Source organism: Callithrix jacchus, chromosome 6 (assembly GCF_049354715.1).
Source record: "Callithrix jacchus isolate 240 chromosome 6, calJac240_pri, whole genome shotgun sequence".
Lineage (NCBI taxonomy): Eukaryota > Metazoa > Chordata > Mammalia > Primates > Cebidae > Callithrix > Callithrix jacchus.
The window spans coordinates 50,751,791-50,768,989 of NC_133507.1; the positions used below are offsets into that span (position 1 = coordinate 50,751,791).

At 36.4% G+C, this 17,199-nt stretch overlaps 1 protein-coding gene and 1 long non-coding RNA gene across 16 annotated transcripts in view; one reads left to right on the top strand and one right to left on the bottom strand.

Moving 5' to 3' along the window:
- The window catches only part of ZNF385B (zinc finger protein 385B), a 400,251-nt gene that overhangs the window by 187,719 nt on the left and 195,333 nt on the right, over positions 1-17,199 (bottom strand). The gene's annotated exons all lie outside the window — the stretch shown is intronic.
- Positions 1-17,199, top strand: part of LOC118154546 (uncharacterized) — a 42,284-nt gene that overhangs the window by 17,441 nt on the left and 7,644 nt on the right. For 2 of the 4 annotated variants that reach the window (XR_008482102.2, XR_008482100.2), the window contains exons 3-5: positions 6,512-6,636; positions 8,871-8,983; positions 10,482-10,645. The exons of 1 other annotated variant lie outside the window; for it this stretch is intronic. This is a non-coding gene — a long non-coding RNA (uncharacterized LOC118154546). The remainder of the gene's footprint in view (positions 1-6,511; positions 6,637-8,870; positions 8,984-10,481; positions 10,646-17,199) is intronic. One more of the 4 variants, XR_008482101.2, reaches the window with a different exon arrangement.

The following is a 17,199-nucleotide window of genomic DNA, read 5'->3' on the forward strand; positions in this document are numbered from 1 at the left end:
TGGAATGGAATAAAACAGTTGTCTTATCCAATTGTGATTAAAATACCTCACTTTAGCAAATATTACAAAATCATATAACCATGTGAACATACTTCTCAGGCCCTCTTAGGGCCTTGGAAGAACCTGTACAAGTGAGGGGACCGAAGTTTAAGCTTCACTGGCTTCACAGCAATCGTCTGTCTTGAGAGAATCATCACCTCACTGTTCCGTCTTTTCCAATGGTTAATCAAAGCATTTTGACTTTCCTATCTAAAACTTTTTTACAATTCCTTTAGCATTATCCTTTGACTCTTGCACTCCATCCTCAGGGAGTCCACTACACATACACAGAAGCCAAACATACAGTAATTTTACACTGTCTTGTGGAATAGAAGAATAATCGTGTCAATATAATTTTTCTCTTATTCCATTGGTGGAATGAATAGTTAATATGAATCTATAGCTTATAAAAAGCTGTTTGTGAATTAAAAGGACATCTATATAAATATATCTAGCCACTCTTGGCTGAAACCCAAGAGCACTACAAGTAAAAACATAAAGAAGTCATGGCAAGTAATTTCTAGCTATTATTTTGGTTAGTACTGTACCATACTCACTAGCAAGAGTAGAAATAATGTCCTCGCTTTAGTTATACTATGCTATGCCTGTCAACACTGGGAGTCGCCAGCAAGTATTTCAGGAAAATTTCCAGAGCTATTATTAGATATAATACAGACTTTCCTACCTAGTTTTCAGCCATGAGATCTCAGGCAGATGCCTCAGTGATTATAGAGGCAGTAATGCTCGGCATCCTGACAGAGACAGCCTGTCCCAGGACCAGCAACAGCAACTGACTGGAATTTTACAGGGGAAATTTTTATTTTTATTTTTCAGATACTTCAACACAAGGACAAGGTCATTCTCAGTGCCAAAACTCCTAGTTAAGCTTTAACTTTTCCTTATACATCAAAAGTACTGAGACAGAGAAAGAAAAACAACTCCCCAACCCACAGAAAGCCCAGTTACCAAGACAAAAAAAAAAAAGGTCTTGAAATTTAGTATTAGGAACTCTGGATATCTAAAATACAGTTTCAAATTGAACACTGTCACCACTGAAATCATAGCTAACATTTATTTGGGACTTACTATTCATCAGGCATTGCACCAAGTGCCTTGTAGTATTTCAAGTCTGCCATATCCTGATTTTACAGATGAAGAGGACAAGGCAGTAAAAGGATAACAAACTCAACCTGGTTGCAACTAGCAAATGTCGGGAGGGTGGGGACCAGACTTTGCCTTTTGGCAATCTAATTCCAGAGACAGATTGTTAATCATCCCTCCATTTTGCCTTGTGATATTAGTATGTTTGAAAAAAGTCTTGATCTTAAAGTTGGAGAGGTAATAAAAATTAAAATCTTTGTTAGTACAAGAAAGAAAAATATTTATGCTTTCTCAAGTTTCTAAATAGATCACACATATGAAGACAACACTGAATTTTGACTGGATTTTCATATAGCTGGCAATGTGAAATTTAGATTTCCTATCACTTAAAACCAGCATTTATTTGCATATTCCAAACATAGTAAATCAACAACATTGGAAAAATTCTTCAATAGACTATATTAAAAAACAAATATGAGAAAAAATTGTTGATTAAGCAGGACAAATACATCAGAGAGGTCTTCTGTACAACATTGTACCTGTAGTTAACAATACCATATTGTGCACTTAACAATGTGGTGAGTGTAGATCTCACATTAACTGTTTTTATCACAACAAAATCAAATTAAAACAACAATGACAACAAAACCCCTAAGCCTATATCAACCTGTTAGAAGAAAAATGAAGAATTAATTTACATGTTGGTCTTTAAAAATATTCTGACTTTACATAGAGAGACAAATAATTCTGAGGACAAAAAAAAATAATTTAAGAATTTTTGAATCTGACTCAGTAAGTTTGTTGTTGGTAGCAGTCCTGGTGTAGAAAATCTGAAACTATTTTGTGTGTGTTGTAGGACTGAGAAAATAAGTAAGTATGTTCATTCTTACTTGGGAGAATGAAAATGCAAATATGAAATGTGAATACAGCAGTGCTGAAATGAAACTGATGGTAGGAGTATAGCAACATTATACCATATAGCTATAATACTACTGTGTATATGTGAACTCCTTCTATATCCACTGAAAGGACCTAGAAGCAATGCCACTCCAGAAGCAATAAGCAAACCTACTATCTAGATCTGTGTTTCTGAATTCCATTCCCACCCTATGAAAAGGGACCAGGGATAGGCCCAAGTTAGGCCTGAAGTATCTCTATGTACATCTGAATGTACCATGGAGGATGTGCTCAAACTGATGAGGACAAGTCAAAAAGAAATAAGCCAACTCAGAAGGCTCTTGATGATGATCACTTTGGTACAATTTGAGTATCAAAGTGAAAAATTACAGAAATAGATTATAATACTATTGAATTGAGAAATGGTCAGGGTCAGTGGCTCATGTCTATAATTCAAGCACTTTGGGAGACTGATGCAGCCTGATTGTTTGAGCTCAGGAATTTGAGACCAGCCTGGGCAACATGTCAAAATCTCATCTCTTCAAAAGATACAAAACATTATTAGAGCAAAGAGGCATGTGCTTGTAGTCCCAGCTACCTAGGAGGCTGTGGTTGGAGGATCAACTGAGTCCAGAAGGTTAAGGCTGCAGTGAGCCCAGAGAGTGCCACTGCATTCCAGGCTGGGGACAGAGTGAGATCCTGTCTCACTCTCACTCACACACACACACACACACAACGAGAGAGAGACAGAGAGAGAGAGAGAGAGAGAAATAAAAGAAAAATGAGATAATCAATCAAAAAATGGTCAAAGGGTATGAAGGTTTAGTTTAGTTAGACAGGATGGAGTCCCAGAGATCTATTGTATAGCATGGTGACTTTAGTTAATAATAATGTATTATATACTTGAAAATTGCTAAAGGAGTAGATTGTAAATCTTTTCACCACAAAAAATAAGTATGTGAGTTGATGAATGCGTTAGTTTGATTTATCACTTCACAGTATATACAGACATCAAAATATAACATTGTACACTATAAATACATAAAGTCATTTGTCAATTATACCTTAATAAATCTGAGAAAAAAATTATCATGTTAAAAAGTACAGTAAAAAAGAAAAAGTGTATCTACAAGTACACAATGATTCTAAAAATTTTAAGGGTAGAGGAAGGAGGGAAGCCAAGCAAACAAACTAATAAATATAAAAGTCATGATAGAAATAGATAACTAGAATTTCACTATCACGTAGTAATAGCCAATTCAGGCAATGGTTATCAATGGATGCTAAAACCACTAAGGAAAAATCTGGGAAACAGAATATTCACACAATCTCAAAGTATCACTGTGTAGATTACATTTGAATTTTTAAAGTTTCTTTACAATGAAGAAATCATGCAGACACTGTCTTTATCTTATCATCGCCAGCAATGAAATATATTGACATCTTACGTACTCTGAGAATGACACTGGGAAGGACACAGCATTACCTGTGCAGATAGCCTGCCAAAAATGCTCAATCTTAATCTAATCATGAGGAAGGAATCAGATCCAAAAGGAAGGACATTTTGCAAAACAACCTGGATTTTTGAAAATGTAAATGTTATATAGAACAACAACAAGAAAAGTTGAAGAGTTGTTTAATTTAAAGGAGATCACAAAGGTCTGACCATTAAATGTAGTGCGTAATCCCGGATTGGATCCTCGGTTGGAAAAAAATTACCTAAATGATATTATTGTAGCAATTGAGGAAATATGACAAGAGTGTGTGCTATATAATAGTACTCTACCACTACCACTTTATCATTATTCCCAGGTATTTTACAGAGAATGTTCTTGTTCTCAGGATGTGCATGCTGAAGAATTTAGGAGTGAAGTGTCTTGTTATCTGTAATGATTATCAAATGATTCAGCATGAGTATATATGCATAAAAATGATATGTAAATGTATGAACAAAAGTATATGAAACATAAATCAACATTCTATAGAGTTCAAGAGAGTAAAAGAATAAATGCAAGTGTGGAAAAATTAATATTTAATAGAGTTGGATGAAGGAGTATATGGATGTTTTTTGTACTATTCTTGCAGTAGGATATGGTTTGAAATTGGTCAAAATAAAAAAGAAATTATAATGGGAGTCATTTAAATTCAATTTGAAAAGGATGATCAGCAAATTGCTAAGTGGAAAGAACAAATGACTGGGGAATGATGGCAGAATAAAGACAACCACCACTTTGAAGCAGCTTATGGGGAGCAGTGGAATAAATAGGAGGTCCCATTTGGTGTTACACTTGGTTAACTGAGTAAAAAACAAAACTACAAAGAAAAATCTTAAGTAATATATTTTAATGTTAGCCTGAACAACTTTTAGTTTCTTATTTGTGAACACAATGGTATGATAAACACCACCTATGTCAAACACATGGATCATTTGGTCCAAAATTCTTTTCTTTGATTTCCAGTTTCAAAGTTATGAATGTAGTTTCTCTCTGAAAAAGGTTTTTTTCCCTTAACTTTTATTATGGATCTATTAAGCACAAATTTTCCTAAATCCTCTCAGAATCTTTTTTTAGATGTCTGTATCTACATGATTTCCATAATGTGACCACTGAATAAAAAAGATTATTTTTATTTGTTATATTTTATTTTCTGACTTAGAATTCCATTTTCCTTTGTGCTGCTTTTCAGACATTTGATGAACAGGTGTGTTTGGTCCTAGCCATATGCTGCAAAGTTCTATAGTCTTCAATCATACTCCTTTGTTTTCTCAGCCTAAAGCAACCACATCCTAATCTTTTTAATCAGTCCAGTTATTGCCACTTCAATGTCACCCACTCACTTTGAATTGCCCTTCTCATACCTTCCCCATGGAGCTACATTTTTCTGCAGGCAAAACAACTGAAATATATACTTTTTTAAAAAAAAAAACTATATTTTTCTTTATATATATTTTAAAATACATATATGTATTTAAAATAAATATATTTTTCTGCAGGCAAAACAACTTATTCCTCCAAGTCTCTATACAGGCTAAGGTGGATTTATAGTTTCATTTCCCAGACTTTGATAATTTGACAGCTTTCTTTTTTGTAATGAAATATAACTTTTGTTTGTAGCCATACTTCAGTTTGTTAGTTCAAGGGACAAATTGTATGACTTTTCTTGTAGCAGAAATGGACTTTTGGAAATTACCATTTTATATATATAAAATATAATTTAGATTATCTGCCCCCATTATTCCTTAGCATGTGTGGGAACAACGTGTGGCTCCCTTAGCGGCAGCGTCTGTCTCAAAGTTTGATTCAATTCTAACCTGCAAGTTATTAAGTACAGCATCTTGCAGGGGCTCTGAGAAACCATATGAAACGAAAGACTGATTTAGAATGAAATTGCGTTTTCAGACATATTGAAAAGTGGCTTGAAAGAAAAAAATGTCAACAACAAAGATAACTATACTTATAAAGCCACACATCCTTAGTACCACAAAATCCTAATATTAGAATATCACGGAATCATTTCGCCTTGTCTTCTACCTTCAGATATTTAAAATAATAAGTGTCTTAACAGAATAACTGTGATTCTGTTTTGAAGATCTCTAGGTCATAAAACACTTCAGCCTTCCTTCTAATGGCCAATAATGATCTTCCTTTAGTTTCATTTACATCCTCAAACATGGAGAACAAGTGATCTTCAACTAACTCAAATATCTGACAACATGAATCAAGCCACTCCTTCATCTGTGTCCCCTCCTGTCTCAACAACTCCATTTCTTTTTTTCTCATAGAAACTATTTTCTATATTGATCTTAGTTATTCTTGTTTGAACCAACATGAAGCATAATCTAGCAATTTTGCAGTGTAGTCTGTAGACCCTTCAGCGTTCTGAGACACCCTCAGAAGGTCTGCAAAGTGAAACTATTTTCACAATAAAACTTTTTATTTGTCTTTTTCACTGTGTTGCCATTTGTGCTGATGGTACAAAACCAATAGTGTGTAAAACTGATGGTGCCTTAGGAAGAGTAAAGGCAGAGCTGCCAAGCTACTAGTTCTAATCTTCACCACCCTATACTTAGAATTTTAAACAGAAAAAGAAATTTATCTTAAGAATGTCCCTGGATAAAGTAGTAAAAATGATTAATTTCATTAAATCTCAACATGCAGTAAACATTTTTTGAATATTCTGTGTGGAAAAATTGTAAGTGTACACAAAGTATCTCTGCTGTGAATGAAAATATCGTGACTGTCCCAATGAAAAGCTCCTGAATGACTGTTTCAGTAGTGAGCTGACCCAGCTCCTTTTCTCATGGAACAGTTTTCACTCAAAACAGCGATTTACAGACAAACTATGGATATTAAGATTTGGGTATTTGACAGACATTTTCTCAAAAATAAATGAAGTGAATTGATCACTTCAAGGGAAACATTCTTTTGTTTCGGTCAATTACATTCAGACTTTTTTTTTTTTTTTTTTTTTTTAGAGTTGAAGTTTCGTTCTTCTTACTCAAGCTGGAGTGCAGTGGTGCAATCTCAGCTCACTGGAACCTCAGCCTCCCAGGTTCAAGCAATTCTCCTGCCTCAGCCTCCTGAGTAGCTGGGATTACAGGTGGGTACCACCATGACCAGCTAATTTTTTGTATTTTTAGTAGAAACAGGGTTTCACCATGTTAGCCAAGTTGGTCTTGATCTCCTGATCTCAGGTGATCCACCCACCTCGGCTTCCCAAAGGGCTGGGATTACAGGAGTGAGCCACCATGCCCAGCCAACATTCAGACTTTCCAGCAACAAGATTTTGAATAACTAGTATTCACCACAGTGAGCCTGGCAACCTCTCAATATTTACATACTTTTCTGATGATATTGATGATGATATCAATGAATGTGATTTTTTTCACTATTACATAAGGAAATGTATCAACATTTAGATGATCTGTGTGTTTCAGAAAACTAGTATTCTTCAGATGATCAATGCAAGAAATTACAGAATCAAACATAGTTAAAAGATCCATTCAAAATGCAGATAGACCAATGCATTTAACATAACAAAATATGAAAATTCAATGATACAGTTTCAGATTCCAGGTTGTTACTGAGATTTAAGAAAGGACTACTCATCTAGTTCTACTGTAGTATCAAATGGAATGAAATACTGCTCAACAATAAAAAAGGAATGAACTTTTTATACATGCGAAAACAAGGATGAATCTCAAAGACTATGCTGAGTGAAAGAGGCCAGTTTCAAAAGGTAGCATATGGTATGAATCCATTTATGTTACATTCTGGGGAAGGTACAACTATGGTGGTGGGGAACAGCACAGTGGTTGCCAAGGGTTAGGGATGGAGAAACAGTGTAAGTACAACGGTATAGCACAAAATAAGTTTTTAGAGTGATGGAACTGTTTGAACTGTGATTGCAGTGGTAGTTTCATGGATCTATATGTATGTGCTAAAACTCCCAGGTCAAAAAAGTCAATTTTATTGTTAATTAAAAAATGAAAAGAAATAATATAGCACAATGTTAGCTCACAGATGATACTCCAATAAATGTTATGTTTATAAATGTTAAAAACATTCAAAATCCTGAGCAACACTCTAAATGTGCTTACTTAATTTGATTATCTGAGAAGATTCTATACTTATAAGCAAACACCCCCCACCCACAACTATTTTTCCTGATGATACTCAAGTTTAATCATATTTGAGAACTGCTAGTCTGGTGAAAAGAATATGGAAGCTGAAATCCTGGAGTTTGCTTCCAGTTTGGCTTCTAACTGCCATATAGGAAAGCAGACATAATCTATTCTACCCTCACTGTCCTAGATATTTTCAAGCTCTCTTTGTTAGTGCTGCTGGCATTCCATGAAGCTAATGTTAGCAGTTCACTTGCTTTCCTTGAATGATTGCTATCTTCAGCCCCTGTGCCAAAATTTATACCCAATTATCTCATTTAAACCTCAGAACAGCCCTACCAGTTAGGCTCCCGAATTTGATGGTCATATGGCTAGACTGCAGTCAGACCACAAAATGCACGCACACAGCCACTGTGCAAAACATGCTTCACATTGAAGTTATCAACTTGTTGATATTTACCAAAAATAGATGTAACAGAAAAGCTGCCTTTTGTCATATATTCTGTAAGTCACCAATCTCTTAAAACTCAGTTTAAGAGAGAAATATTTCAAAGTTTTTGGTGAAAGACTTACTCTCATTGTGAAAGTTCAAATCAAGTTGCCAACTATTCCAAAGATAATTTTGGAAACTTTTTATTCCTATAATTTCCTGAATTATAGGTGGTAGGACTCAGGCATTAGACTCAAACAAAGCATGAAGAAAGTCTCAGCCCATCACCTGATCAATTAAACATCCTCATTACTCACAGACTCCATCACTCACTGTGTCTCCTTTTTCTTATTTTCCTAAAATATGTCCCTTTGAGGAGGGAAACAGCACACAGTGGGACCTGCTGGGGAGGGAGCGGGGAGTGGAGACCTGGGGGAGAGATAGCATTAGGGGAAATTCCTAATGTGGATGATGGGTTGATGGGTGCAGCAAACCACCATGGCACATGTATACCTAAGTATCAAACCTGCACATTCTGCACATGTACTCCAGAACTTAAAGTATAATAATAAAAAAAAGTATCCCTTTGAGCATCTCTCTGACCACAGTGTGTTTGAAATGATGATTTCACTTTGTAAAACTTCCTGTCTTACAGTCCCATTTTTATATAGTTTGTTATGTATCATATAAATCACATAATTTATTTAAAGTTTGTTATAAACTGTTTTAAAAATATAACATATATACATACTATAATTTCCCATTACTATTTATTGGCAGGAGGATGGCTTCATACTGAGGCAGTGTCACCCTTCTCTAGAATTCTTGTCAGAGAAGGAGTTGTCAGAATTTTAATGGCAAAGAAGTTTGTGAAAAACATTAAAATACCACAGGTATTATGCTTCAAATTACCACTTTATTAGACTTACAGCAAATGTAAGGACTTCAAATGCCTAACTTCAATGTGGCTCAGCATGGCAGCTGGAATAAATTCTGTCACTTCCAAAAGTCATGTATTGTGACACCCAACCTTAGAAAGCAGAACTTTGTAATTTCTGACAATGTGGTTGAGAAATGCTAAACTTTCCAGGGCTGGCTTTTAACCCATTTTTATTCCTAATACTGGGGACTGCTGATATAATCAAGCCATTGCTATCGAATAATTCTCTGTCACTCTGGAGAAAAAACCACACATCACATACTATCTTATATGTATTTTGATGTGCTTAGTAATAAAAATAACTAATATTGACTGAGGTCTACCTAATAGGCCATATGTTACAGGTTTCATATGCACTATTATATAATGTAACAAGGAAGAGTTCTGAGGTGGCTCTTGGGAACCAATTACTCTCAAGACTCAAGCTTTATGGTTCTCCCAATACAGTTCATGAAGACTCATAAAGTGATAAAAGCTGGGAGACTGCTTATGCCATCTGAAGTGCCTTCCAAGTCCTCACCTCGGGTCCTAGCTCATGTACCCCTTCCTCTACGGAGCTTTCTTTTCTCATGAGCCCAGCCTGATGTGTGCTCTCCCGTCCTAAAGTCCTGTAGGGCAGGGCTCACTGATGGATGTCAGTTGAGACCTCTAGAATCCAGGCCTGTGACCCCTTTCCTGATGGGGATGATGAAGGGCCGGCCTTGTGAAACTGTACTTTTATTCATGCCCATATGCACGTTTCCCTCTGTGGCGGTCACAGGTTTTCATCTGATGATGAGTGGCTCACAACCCTGCGGAAGGTTAAAAACCACATAGGGTCTAATCTGTCTCCTTTCTGTCGCCATTCCCACCTCAAGCCAGCTTCTTCCCCCAAATGCCGTAATTATCTCTGCCTGGCTCACCTGCCTTTGTCTACCCATCCTGTATTTTATCCTCCACAATGCTGCCCGAGTGATCTTTTAAAAACCTAAATCTGACATTGTACTTAACTGTATCCTGTTACCTACTTAACAGTATGTTTAGCACAGGAGGTGCTCAGTAATATCCACTGAATAAATGAATGAATAAATGAGCTCCTGCTGACAACCTGAGCCCTCAGCCCAGGACACAAAACAAATCTTCCTGACTTGCTGCCTGTAAAACCTTCAGGTTCTCTGAGCCTGTGGGCTTGGCACCATATTTGGTGTAATGAAAGAAAGATAATTTAACATGCCAAAATGAAATCACATCCTCCAATTTGCAAAGTGAGTACCTTTATAAAAATGTGCTCCTAGGTTGTTTTTTTTTTCAGATGGAGTCTTGTTCTGTTGCCAGGCTAGAGTGCAGTGGCACAATCTCAGCTCACTGCAACATCCGCCTCTGAGGTTCAAGCGATTCCCCTGCCTCAGCCTCCTGAGTAGCTAGGATTACAGGCACACGCCACCACACCCAACTAATTTTTTGTATTTTAGTAGAGAAGAGGTTTCACCATGTTGACTAGGATGGTCTCGATCTTTTGACTTCATGATCCACCCATCTCAGCCTCCCAAAGTGCTGGATTACAGGGAGGAGCTACCTTGCCCAGACAAAAATGTGCTCCTAGTTTAAATGTCATGGATAAACAGATTACAATCAGGTCAGTAGGTATGTGATTTTTGAGTTTGTTTAAAATGGCAACCGTATCCTCCTTTAGGGAAAATTTTCCAAGATCTACTGCATGAATAAATTTATGAACTATTTAATATATAATCAGACACTTAGATAAAGCTATAACCCATGAGCAGCAAACTTTTAGGAATTAAAATTTCATACAGACATTACTTTGGTTATCAGTGTCAGATGTCACAGCTTTGACTTTTAGACAGAAACAGACTGCCTGCCCTCCAGGTCAGGCTGACACAAACTCGCCCAGCAGCACAAACCTCCCACACCATGTCTTATCTATATGTGAATACAACACTCAACAGCTGCAAACTTCTACTGCAGTCTGGAGCATCCCCCAGAGACAATTGCCTATGTTCTGTAGTTAGCATGAAAGAATCTAACAAACCTTAATGTGGCTAAAGTTGTCCCTATACGATCCTGGAACTCTCAAATTCCCTGAGCCCTGAAGCTCATTTAATCTTTTTTGGATACATAATATTTGTACATATTTATGTGGTAGATCAGTATTTTGTTACATGCATAGAATGAAATCAAGCTATGGTATGGATGTCCTGAAGTGTCCAGCCTATAGATACTTAGAGCTGTCTAGAGCTCTCCTACCCAACCCCGGCCACAGGCCTGTATACCATACTGCTGAGTCTTGATCCTGAGTCTGACCAGGAGATCACTGAGCTCTAAATAAGTAAGAAGTGATAAAAGAGGAACACAATCTCCTGCTTTAGTGACTATGGTACTAGAATGAGGTTTCCTTCAATAGCAGCTATACCAGAAACAATAAAAAGAACAGGTATGTGGCTAGGAGTTCCCAGGGATAAGGAAAATGAGGAGAAGACATTCGGGCACACAGAATGTTCCTATAGGGTTACTAAGTTAATGACCATCTACATTAAAAAGGAAAAACATGCACTAACAGCATCGCTAATGACTGATTACTCTCACTGAGGGGAAAGAAAGAGACTCAGAAAAGAGGGATGAGATGGTCTAAGCCACTTTAGTCATCAAAACATTTATCATTATTTTTTAATCCTATTTTTTAATCCTCCTTTATCATTATTCAAATTAAAATACTGGCAGACAATGATCTTATAAGAATTCACTCTCTCCTTAATTTTCTTGAGTAACTCCCTTCTAAAGTTATTAGATGGAACAGAGCAAGGTATAGTCTGTATCATTGGGGACTCAGAATGGGGGATCAAAACTGAGAGAGAAAGGTAACTGTGGCAGGAGTGCCCAGCATGAGAAGTCAGGGCCTCCAGAGGACAATAAAGGTGTCCACACACGGGGGCAACCTGAGTAGGGTGAGGAGGATGTCCATGCTAGGGGGTGGGACTCGGTTGGCCATGTGGTATTAGTGCATGGGTGGAATAGGGAGGGCTTCCACATGGGGGTGGGGAGTAAGGTATTGGCAGCCCCATGTGATGTGTCAGAGCCCAGGTGGGAGGAGGAGGCATCTAAAGAGGAAAGGTGGCAGTGGCAATGAGAGACAGTTACATAGGGGTGTTGATCGATTCCGTAAATATATTAGGATAATAAGAACCAGCTTCTCACTCTTGGAGAAGTAAGTTATAAATAGGGAAAGGGAGAAAAATAGTACATTCTGTGGTGCCAGATTGGAGGTATCAGTATAAAGTCATGGTTTTCAACACACACTGACAGATATAAATGGAGGTAGATGTGCACGTTTGTGTATGTGCATGCACATATCTACATTTGCTCCCAGCACTTGCCACTGAGAAGGTTTGAGAGCAGCAACACCCCCCCCCCAAAAGCACCCAAATCTTGGTTTCCAAATACCACTCTCCATTACAAACAACCGGGATGTCTTAGAGATAAGGCTGACATCAAGGCTGGGATAAGGAAAGTACAAAATGAGCCTGAAATGTATTACTGTGGCAGATAGCAAGGAAGTGCTCAAGAAATGACAAGTCTCCTGAGTCAAAAGGACACTGGAGGCAGCTGGAAGGAACTCCCTCTGGACCAATCTGGGACAATTTGCACATCAAAATAATTGATGATAGTAAAGGGTTATAACGCATTGAATAAAACAGGAAACCATCATCCATATGGATAGAAATAAATGAATAAATGGAAAGTTTGACAAAGAATGAGATATTTATAAGCATTCAAAGGTTTCAAATACTTCTGCACAAAATGCTATTAATTATAAAGAATGAAAAGAGTAACTCCATGGTAGAAAATCCTGGAAAATATCACCTTTAACAAGAGATCAAAGTAAACATTATCAATAATGACAGAAATTAAAATTACCTGAGCTCTGATATGATACAGTAAAAGGAATATAGCATCATTTTCATGATATTCCCACCAAAGATACATAACCTGGAGTCAATCAAGAGGAAGCATCAGGAAACATGAACTATTCAAAAGTGTCAAGATCATGAAAATGACACACATACACACACGCTGAGTAATTTTCCAGACTAAAGAAGACAAAACAGACATGACAGTGAAATGTAATCAGTGATTTTGAAATGGATTCTATAAGTATAAAACATATTATTAGGACAAATGCCAGAACCTGAACAGGGTCTGAGGATTAGGTATAGATGTATCTATGTTGATTTCTCTATTTTGATGATTGTATTGTAGTTGTATAGGAGATTGTCTCACTTATAAAAAATCCATACCACAATGCTCCAGGGTGATAGGGTAAATTACTCAGAAAAGAAAAAGTTCTTGGTTCCATATTGCAGATTTTCTGTAATTTTGAGATTGTTTCAACATATTTTAATTATCTTATGTGGTAAATACATCATCCCTGAAAAAGACTACAAGATGATACACCAGATATAGTACTAAGTAAAAATATAAAGGTGTAGAATATTTCATATAATACAAATACGTGCATGTATACATATTTGCATGTCTGTGTGTTTTCAGTTTTGATTTATTTTCTTTTACTCTGAAACAAAGCACAAAATCCATTAGCAAAGTATGTGTGGGGAAATTAAGATTGGAGGTTTGTGGAAAAGAAAAGAAACTTTTGCTTTTTGTTACATTTCTGTCTAGATTCTTAAGTTTTACCATGCTACATTTTGCTTTAATTTGAAAAAAAATGCAGTGTTAAGCTTAATAAAATAAAATCAGTACAAAATACATTGTAAGAACATAATTCTAATCATAGGACCTGTTTATGTTTCCCAGTATTAACACCCTTCCTCTTACTGCTAAAAGAAAAGAAATGTCATGACTGGAGACCCCGTGCTCAGCACAGAGCCTGACACCTGGTGGGCACTACTTACATATGGTTAAATAAATGCATGAGCCAGTACCTCATATACAGAGCCAGTTCACAAATAGGTGATTTCAACAGTTTTGAAGCACCTACCTGTGTTTACTGCCATATATGTAGCATATTTACTATACTCAAAACAGTTCTTCTCTAGCAGATTCTAGAACACTAAACAAGCAGAATGAGAGATTTCACCTGGAAAGATTGGGTGCATGTATCTATTTTGAGAAAGGATACATGTATTTGAAGTATGAGAAAAGGACATAAATTCGAATTCACATTTAGTTCCATTATATCAAAGCTTCATGTTTAGGACACTGGTCCATGGAGAATGTTTCCTTGATAAATAAGTTTTATTCAGAGGAAATCACAAAAATAGGTACATATGAGAGAAACTGACATACATTATTTAGGATAAGGGATACTTGGAGACAAATGAAAGCCCAAGTAAAAGATACTATGAAATGCTGAAAGGATAACATGATATCCTTTATGCTTGAGCTTGGTGCAAAGGCTGTAGGGTTTCATTATTGAAAGAGGAATCCTGTAACAAGCTGTCATGTGGAGAGTGGCACTGTGCCTTTGGCAGTCATTTGGTTATATCAGTAACTCACATTTATTCCATACAGGATAGATATTTCATTGCCTTTATCAGAAGTAGAAGAAAAGCAAATCAATAAGGTAGGGCAGTGAGAAACCAAGACACAAAAGTCTTTTGTGTTTATATGACATTATGAATTTTCTTTGATTCAATGTGTCACAGCACAAGACTTAGCTGACGGATAAGTAATCCTATCCCTGCCTTACGAGTTAAGAGGCATTAAATCCACTAGACAATTGATACAGTTATACCCTATTACAATGTAAGAATTTATTAAGACAAAATATCATAATAGTTATCATCAGCATCAAAATGGCAAACATTTGGAAACAATGCCTTTTGATTCCACCGTGCCACTGGTATTACTCAAAGAAGAAAGGGCATGCATTACTTTAACTGCATAATATAAAAGATACACATAGATCTGTTTAAATAATTCTGACTTTAATGTCTTCAGAGTACATGTTTTCTCCTGATTTTTTTTTCCCATGTACAAAAATCTGTCAAAAGGGTAAAATTATACAAGTTGTCTTCAAATTAGGTAACTGACACAGGATACACTTATTTTTCGATACTGTATATGCCATTTTTCGAAACAAAGTGTTCAGTATGTCTTCAGGTGAGGGATCAATAAATGTAAAGCAGTGCACTCATTCAATGGTTCATCTGAAAAAAAAGTTGATAACAAACACTGAGAATGTCCAAAAAGCCCAGAAACAGGAAAATAAGATATTTCACTTTTTTAGATTAATAATTTGACAAATGGCTTTACATTTAAAGGTCCTTCACTGGAAAAGATGCCTGGAGACAAGACACACCAAGCATAATATTTTAAAATATAACCAACATAGTATATAAAAATAAGTTTACACTGTTTCCAGTTCCTTGAATACACTGTGTATTCTACAGTATATACTCAACCTCTTTCACTACAAATAAAAAAATAAAAACAAAACCCCAAATTCCAGCAAGATACTCTCCAAGACTAAGTTTTATGAGAACCTCCAAATACGGATCTGTGCGTGAATAAAGGAGAATCTGAATGTTACCATGCAGAGGCCCCCTTGGTGTTTGAGTGCTAAACCATCTGTGTGATGAGCTGCTGTTAACAAGGTCAGAGCTAAGGTATTAATCCAGTCCCTATGGATGTCATGGTGAACCTGAAGAAGACTGTACTGCTAATGGAAAATGGCTAAGATTCATTTTCTTTATCGTTATCAGGGACACCTTTTCTCTAGAAAATAATGGAAAGGAGAATCAGAAAGTGATGAAAAATGGGAGTGTTTCTATCATTTAGAGAAGATAGAAAGAACCAAACTGTAGGCCAAAACTATACTTCCAGAGAAAATTTTTTGTCTCAGATTAAAAAACAGAACTGAGCTCCATTTTTAATACATCAGAGGATCAGAAAACTCTTGTCTAAGGACAAAGCATTTTAAGATGTAGATTTAAAAACATGACAAGATCTATGTCCTATGTAGCTATAAAGAGTCCATAGTTACAACCATTAAAATACACAAATAATGCTAACTATTATGAGGAAAACATTTCATGATGTGGTTTCATTTTTCACAGTTTCAATGAGTATCGTTCTAAAGTATAGGCTGTAGGGACTAGTAAAAAGTACATGTCAAATGATCTCTAAAAACAGTTTCTCCTGAGCTCCCTAATTCAGTCATATAGTTTATCCCAGTGTTAACACTGCCTGAATTGTTCTGTGTGTATTTCAAGGGTTTGAACAGTTTGTGCCAATGGATTCTGGGAAACCCTGCTTTTTACAAGTGAGTACTTATGGGATTCCCATTAAATAAAAGCACACATTACTAGCAGTGAGTCTTTAAACTGCTCATCCAAGCAGCCAGGAAATTGGGTGTTATGGTTATTATCACAACTCTCATAGTCAACTTCATCCAAAACAATGGAATCATTTGCTAGTCCCTTGCTCTTGACACCTTGCCATTGTAGTTATTTGCATATCTGTTTTCAGCTAGATGAGCAGAACCCCAAACCCTAAGATAACTTACTGATTTCTCAATCTCTACATATACTAATCACAATAGATGCTCAGAAATAAATTTTTGAATGAATGAATGAATGATGAAAATTGAGTACTACAAACACTTTACCTATTGATTTGCTCATCTCTATTGTTTAGAATTGAGCAAAGCACTCCCCAGAAAACATAAGAAGATTGAGGATTTCTAGAAGAGTCTCTGAGTTCTTAAAGCCATAGTTTAGGCAGGGAAGAAAAAGTCACTTAGGGACAGGGGTCTTTTCTGCTTCATTCACCTCCTTGATATCCTTGGGGCCTTTCTAACATTGTAGTTAGCCCATAATATATGCCCAATAAAAATTTGTTAAGCAATTGGCTAAAGTAATGATCATCTCTTTTCTAAATGCACAGAAGAATGAAAATAGTTGAATTAGAACTAGGAGCTGGAGCTGCTATAGACACAGAACATCAGGAGATATTGAAAAAGCATGTCAACATGCAAAAGGACAAGTTGGGACCGTTTCTTTTAGGAGCCAACAGATCTCCCTCACTAGACCCTGTGCACTACAGCTGCACAGAAGAAGAGTGAAGTCAGGGGATTTCTTTTGAGTTCCGTTTGTGCCTGCATTCTGGCAATGGCCTCTCTCTAGAAGAACAGCTCTTGTTGAATAGTTTCCA